This window comes from Macrobrachium rosenbergii, chromosome 2 (assembly GCF_040412425.1).
Source record: "Macrobrachium rosenbergii isolate ZJJX-2024 chromosome 2, ASM4041242v1, whole genome shotgun sequence".
NCBI classification, from domain to species: Eukaryota; Metazoa; Arthropoda; class Malacostraca; order Decapoda; family Palaemonidae; genus Macrobrachium; species Macrobrachium rosenbergii.
In genome coordinates this window covers 35,108,013-35,115,512 of record NC_089742.1, presented here as the reverse complement: position 1 = coordinate 35,115,512, position 7,500 = coordinate 35,108,013, and the positions used below count along the sequence as shown (strand labels likewise).

The window sequence follows — 7,500 nt, the reverse complement described above, 5'->3', positions numbered from 1 at the left end:
CGTATCACTTTGATTTGTCTGGCTGTCATTTTTAAATCTAATTTCTTTAGTAGATTATGTAGTAGCAGATACTGTAGTACTCTTGCAGAAACTTGTATTCAAACGTTTTTTTGTAGTTATTGTTATTGTTTCTTTCTCTTCGTCTCAGGTTAATCTCTAGTCGGGGTTACTGTTTTCAATGAGCCTTTTCCAAAATATACAAATATTGAATCAAAAGATTAAATATTCATAAATGACTAAATATTAATTTCAGGTTCAAATCCACTTCCAATACAAAAGAGAGATGGGAACTTGACTGTATGGAAAACAAAGCAAAAAGATATATATAACGACAAGAATTTCAAGAAAGAAAACAAATACTTTCAGCGAACGAACTGTTAAGAATGAAACGCAAAACCAAACTATCTCTACGGAAGGTCTCGGGTGTATCAGGTCACAGCGCAGAGAGAGAGAGAGAGAGAGAGAGAGAGAGAACAGGTTTTACTGAGTGGATGATTGATCGAAGTGTTAAGCGGAAAGACTTGAGTAATGATAAACATTAGGAATTGAAAACGCGCTGCGAAGCCACTTTTAATATAAACAGGCCAATTAAAAACGTGCTTGATTAAGGAAGCCATCTGTAGGGATAATGGAGAGACTTCATTTGAAAACGTTTTTGCATTCACTGAACGTTTCAATCCTTCTTCCTTAGAGAAATATCACCGAGACAAATTTGGGTCAAGAAAAATCACATGAGAAAGGAACATGTTCGGCGCAGTTTTCTTATAGATTTTTGCATTCGATGATTATTTTCTTTTTCATTTCACCGATATATCTAAAATAAAAAAAAAACTAAAAGTGGCATAACTAGAAAAGTCCTTTGGTTTTCGTGTTTGTGCAGAACTTCATTACAGTGTAGACAAAATACATTTACCTATATTACAGTATAGACTAAATAAATATTTACCACGTCACATTACAAGAATACAAAAAAAGTGAAAATGAAAAAAAAAATCAGTAAAAATAAAAAGTGCAAATGTCAATCAATAATACAGTAACAAAAAAAAGTGCAAATGAAAAAATACATCAACCTCAAATGCTATATAGTTATTAATGAATTGGTTTATGCGGTCAGGAAACCTTTAAGAAAATGAGGTCAGACGGGGTCGTTTGGACATGCTATGCAAAATTTTGGGGTGGTTCCATTCAACAATTAATAAACGCTAAAACTTTATCCGAACGCGAATTAAAATTCTGATTCTAATTCTCCCTGGATGTCGCCTCGCCTTCCGCATTATGTCTTCAGCATCGCGGTTAATAAAGAATAACTGCACGCTATGCTAATGTGTCGTCGGGAACATTAAACCTCGATTAAATCAATCCTTATTTTACGGGCGTTCAGGTTCTGGCACACCTGTTGGTAAACAAGCGGCGTTGTTTGTGGGTTGGTTTTACATAACACGTCGCATGGGTACGAATTTAAGCGCTCTTGCAAAAACTCGCCCATAAACAGTATAGGCATCGCAAGAATTTGCTTACACCTGGAAAATAAGACACTTCGGGTTTCCAAGAAAGTCTCCGCTCGTTCTCTGGTTCGCGTCAGTCATGAGGAAGCGTTTGGAGATTGACATTTCTTACTCGCATGAAATGTCTTGTGTGTGCCATTCTGCACAGAATGTGGTGGCGTGAGTTCATCGAGGCCCTGTGCATCCCCGTGGGTGCCACAGGGAATGACTGACTGGGTGATTGATTGATTGACTCTACACAGACATACTAAGCACAGGCACGCTAAGCATAGACGTGCTAAGATATATGTTTCTCCACATGCTTACAAAGCATCAGAAACACTAAAAATACTTTTCGGTCTTGTAGAACCATGAGAAGCAAATGATTAAGAAGAAGAAGAAGAAGAAGAAGAAGAAGAAGAAGAAGAAGAAGAAGAAGAAGGACCAAATGATGACCAGACAGAAAAAATACTTTCCCAACTTGTAGAACCATGAGGGGCAAATGATTAAGAAGAAGAAGAAGAAGAAGAGAAGAACCAAATGATGACCAGACACAAAAAATACTTTCCCAACTTGTAGAATCTTGGGAGGAAGAAGAAGAAGAAGAAGAAGAAGAAGAAGAAGAAGAAGAAGAAGAAGAAGGATCAAATAATGATGACTACAAAGAACAAGATGAAGAACAGGAAAAAGGCTAAAATTCTGTCGCAAACTGCAGATGTGGTCAGGTCGGAGTCTTTGGGTAGCGAAGGCGATTAAGGAAATCAGTTCATCGACTTGAAGTAGGTGCTAAAGACGCCAGGAGATGACCACAGTTCCTAAATTAGCCAACGGTAATCGCTGCAGTTTGTTCGCCAAGCACTTGCTAATTGCCCAAGCATTCATTCCTGGAATTTTAGTAGGGCTTCTTTTGCTGGTCTTCAATAGTCGTAATCTCACTCGCTCATTAATTCATTACATTAAGAATTAGGATTCAGGGGAGAGTTTTTGCCTTTACTTTTTTTGGGGGTGGGGGTTGGGGTGGAGGAGGTGTAAGGTGGCTGGAGGTGGGGAGGGAATTTAGAAGTCGTTTGTGTTGGAATTCGTATTCCTGACCTGAGAAGACATTATTTTTTAAGGCTAGGCCGGTTGGTTGGGCATGAGACGCCCATGTCTAGCCTATGCCCAAAGAAAACGAGAAAAAAGAAAGAAGACTATTGGAACCGAGCTTAACCAAGGGAGTCTCAATGTCACATAAGGACAGTCTTAGCTCCTCCCTTCCCCCCCTCCCCCCAACCTCCAACCCTCCCTGAGCGATGCCATAGCCCCTTTAGTCTCTTGAGAAGGAAAGTAATAAGAACCAGGAAAACCGGAAGCAGAAGGAGAGTTTCAAAGCTCTGAAATAGAGGGTCTCTGAAAAATGTTTCGATAGCTCTTCCCAATCTACGATGATGTGACACTGAGTAACTTCAAGAAATTTTCAATGGCATCCGTGTCGTTATTTACACAGCAGCATATTAAGAGTAGATTGCGCAATAAAATGAAACAAACAGGCCGGTGAACTTCAGTGAATGTCATGTTGTTGTGGTGCTTGAGAGCAAGAGAAGCTTGTACAAAACTTGCAGCACAAACTAATTAACACCAAGTAATTTCAAACACTTTTAGAGATATTGAAATGGAGGAACAAATCCACAGTTATGTATGGGTAAAAATATAATTAAAAATAAATCTGTACGGAGCGCTTCCGGGAAGATGCTCGATTCCCGAAAGCCCTGTACAGATTTATTTTTAGATATATTTGTACCCATGCATAACTGTGGATTTGTTTCTCCACTTTTTGGGGGCATTCCAGCGAAATCTCTTTGATAATTAAAGAAATCTCGAGTTATTTTTCTTCTTATACTCGGATCATTTCTTCAGAAATCCAAAAGCTAGATAACCAATAATGACGAAATTCTAAAAAAAAAAAAAATCATCAAACACAACAAAGCAGCTGAGAGAAAAATATCCAAAAAAGTCACGTTTTTTATGCATGAGGTGGAATTTTTTTTTACCAAAATACTTTATTTACCACTTTATAAAAATGCCATAACTTAACAACATGCATGCTAATATTGTATATGTCTCGATTATATATATATATATATATATATATATATATATATATATATATATATATATATATATATATATATATATATATATATATATTAAAACTTCAACACAACCGGTACTGAACAAAATCAGGCAGATCAGAACAGGACTTTATCAGTTTACTTCGTTTTCGGCTTATCTCATCCATTATCGGTCGGTCTGACACTTACAAATGCAGTAGCCTGGAGGAACACTTTCGATATCCCAACACTTATACCTGCATTACCAGTATCACTCAATAGCTTCCACGAAGACTTCAGTGACTTGTATTCATTTACTTTCATTTATAAGATGATAAGTTCTCTTTATGTAAAGAAAGCAACATCTCTGGCTTTTGAGGCCAATAAGAAGAGTAATTTTACATGTGAATTAATAAGACTGCTTTTCAAGTCACATAAAATAGATTTTTCCTTCAGTTGATTTTGGGCTAAACTCATCTGGAAAATTGCGAATAATGAGACTGAAAGTATTAGTTTTCGGATTCATTATTTGGTATTAGTTGAAGTGAGGTTACAGAAATATGGAGTGTTCCGAAGCGTGCATGTTTATAGCGATGGGTATTAAACATTTCTCTGTCGTTAATTTTTCTGTGTACAACATAGGTGTGAATATGTGCATGCTTTTTATGTTACAAATCACACTCATATGCATACATAATATATGTATATATCATATATATATATATATATATATATATATATATATATATATATATATATATATATATATATATATATATATATATATATATATATATATTAGACTTTACCCCACGGTTTTAACATTCCAAGAAAAAGAAATAAGCTATCAGTAGCCCAACTGAAAACATTCCTGCTGATAAAAAAAAGATATTATCAGGAACCCGGGATGAACTTCACCAAAAAGGTGAGAAAAATAACACCTGCTACTTGGTGGGTTATGAGAACCGCCCCCACACCAATAGTCAACCTTTAAGTGTTTTCTCACCTGAGGGATTAAGGAGAGATCTCAGTTGTTCCCTCAGACCAAATCTCAACTTATCTTGGTCATCTCTGCCCTGACGGGGACCTTTCCCTTCGAATTCTTGGAAAACGTCCCGTGTTACCCCTTAACCTGTCTCTCGCTGCCGTTGATGACTGGGACTCTGTTAGCTCACTTTCATCAGGGTTATTATTATCATCATGCATACTATCATCATCACCGTCATTTTCATCAGTATCATTTTCCTTGTATCTATCAATTTAATCGTCTTCATTGTTTTATTGTATATACTGTCTTCAACTTATTATTATTATTATTATTATTATTATTATTATTATTATTATTATTATTATTATTATCATTATTATTATTATTATTATTATTGTGATCTACATTAACTCCATAACCATTCTTAACTACAATATGACTGCAGCTGAAGATTATTATTATTATTATTATTATTATTATTATTATTATTATTATTATTATTATCATTGTGATCTACATTAACTCCATAACCATTCTGAGCTACAATATGACTGCAGCCGGAGATTATTAAGATTATTTTAATACGATTCTAACCAGCAACATCAATGAGACATTCCAGTATTTCTCGTAATTTTTTTTTCTCATATAGATGTAAACCCAATGCATCATTTTCCTAAAAACTTCTCTGAGACTTACAGAATAAATATAAAAAAAAGTTTACATATCTGGGTTTTATTTTCATACTAATATTCCACCAAATTATTATTAGATCTCTATTACTCTTCCCTTCTTGGGTCTCACTGGAATGCTTTAAAGCCTTCACCAGACTCCTAAAGCTTCTTGCAAGTTCTTGTGAGATAATTTTTGTCCTCACGCCACCACAGGTGTTCATATTAGCTTTAATATTGGCTGTATCTGTTATTCATTGATGGTCACCTACCCAAATACTGGCCACGCTCAAACGCCATATAACATCACTTGATAATATAGAGGCGAAACAACAAAAGTCTTCTGCCTGGCACTCATTCAAGGTCACCCATTAATTTTAATGATGTTTTCGATAAACTAGTTTATGGGGATTTTTACATTTTTCCTTTGAATTTGTCAGTTTCTCAGATTATTATTTTATAATGATGACATTCAAAAGAATATCTAATGACCTTTATGTAGAAGAGTCGAGAAAATACTTTTATGGTTGTATAAATGTATGCCCATATTTTTTATGAGCTTGTATAAAACCAATTTTTTTTTTTTGCTTATTTAAAAATATAATGGAATTATCATTGTTCTTGTTTTTGTTGTTTTTATCTCTACTACTACTGTTACAACCACTGTTTTTAATAATCTTTTAATACCCTGGATTTTTAATATTCTTTTCGTACACTTGACTACATTCCTACATTTTTTCATCACACCTTCCACATACATATTCAGCATTTCAACAGAATGTTTCCTTGCCTTCTTACCTCACTTTTTTCCCATTTCAACTTGTTTTTTCGTGGCTAAAAACCCTTCATTTCATTAAAGAGGGGCAGAGCCTATCGGAACCTATGGGAGGTTGGGGGGGGGGAGTAGTAGGGTAAGGGGCTGGGACGAAGCCAGAACCTACGCGAGCCATTTATGAAGAGAATAAAGTCTATTAATTAGATAGACACTTATTAACGTCTCAGGATCCTCCGGTACATCTCCCGCAATATATATTCATGGCCCAGACCGTCCATTCCGACCTCCTTCCTAATTGCTTCAGGTGGAAATTATTGATGACTTCGGGTTCGACTGGCAGGCAGGCAGGTCCACCACGACTGTCCCAGGGAAGAAGGGCAGCCGGGACAGAGGGTATGCCGACTTGGGACTCCTTGGAGCGCCCCTGCTCCATCCCAGAACAAATGGACTCCCTATCCACCTTCCCCTCCCGCCCTTCCCCGCTCTCCAACCAGGGAGGGACCTTTCCCCCGGCTGATTTATGAGCGTTTCCAGATTTCGCGGTTTTGAGCTGGACGACGCTTCGTGAATCTTAATTCCAGAGAAGGTTAATCAGGGGAGAGATATTCGAAGGAAAAGATCCTCCCAAAATATATTAAAATGAAACTAACTCCGGCAAAAACTGGTCAGAGAGAAGAGATCTGAATCTGTTAAAATGAAATATTAGGAATTAATAACAGGGACTCGCAAAATGTAACGAAGTGAAAAGGAATGACAGGAAACAAGCCATAGAGAAAGTCCAGAATCAGGTAATCCAAAATAAGGTATCTTTAAATGAAACAAACTGTTAAGAATTTTATATCTAGAAAAGCACTGACTTGAAGAAAAGGAAAGTGAATGTAACTATTCTGATAATAAAGAAAAGCAGACCCTTTTATACGAAATGTTGAGAATTTACAAGATAGTATCATGAGCAGCTATCTGTAATGGAAAGAAAGTAAGTTATGTTGTAATAAAACTGGCACAAAACTTTCAGTACAAAGAAAAACAAAGAAATGGTAATACGGAATTGGCTGACATTCAGTTTGTATATAAGAAATAAAAAAAAAATAGATGAAAAAGAGTCTTCAGGAAGCGCAAGTAACCTTTACGTGACTTTCGTATTTCAAAACAGAAAAATTTGTGTAAATTTAGTGTCCATTATTTTCTTAAATGAACAGTATCATGGCAACGAAAAAATAAAAAAAAAAGAAACAGTAAATAGTAATCACAGCATAAATAAAATAAAATTACTGATGATCACTGCATAAAACCACCAATATTGATAAAGTCTAAACAATGCGAGCAGGTAGGGTGAAACCAACAGCGGCCAACAACAAAATCAAGTAACCCTCATTCAGATGAGATAACTGTAAAATCAGGAACAGAATAAAACAGGGGGAGGGCGTGTTCCGAGTGAAGAATCCTCAGCCTTGGCAATCCCTTTCACTCACTCACTCACTCACTGTCAATGCCA

General features: G+C 36.0%; 1 protein-coding gene across 1 annotated transcript in view; it reads right to left on the bottom strand.

Moving 5' to 3' along the window:
• Positions 1 to 7,500, bottom strand: part of LOC136842770 (uncharacterized) — a 332,475-nt gene that overhangs the window by 103,410 nt on the left and 221,565 nt on the right. The gene's annotated exons all lie outside the window — the stretch shown is intronic.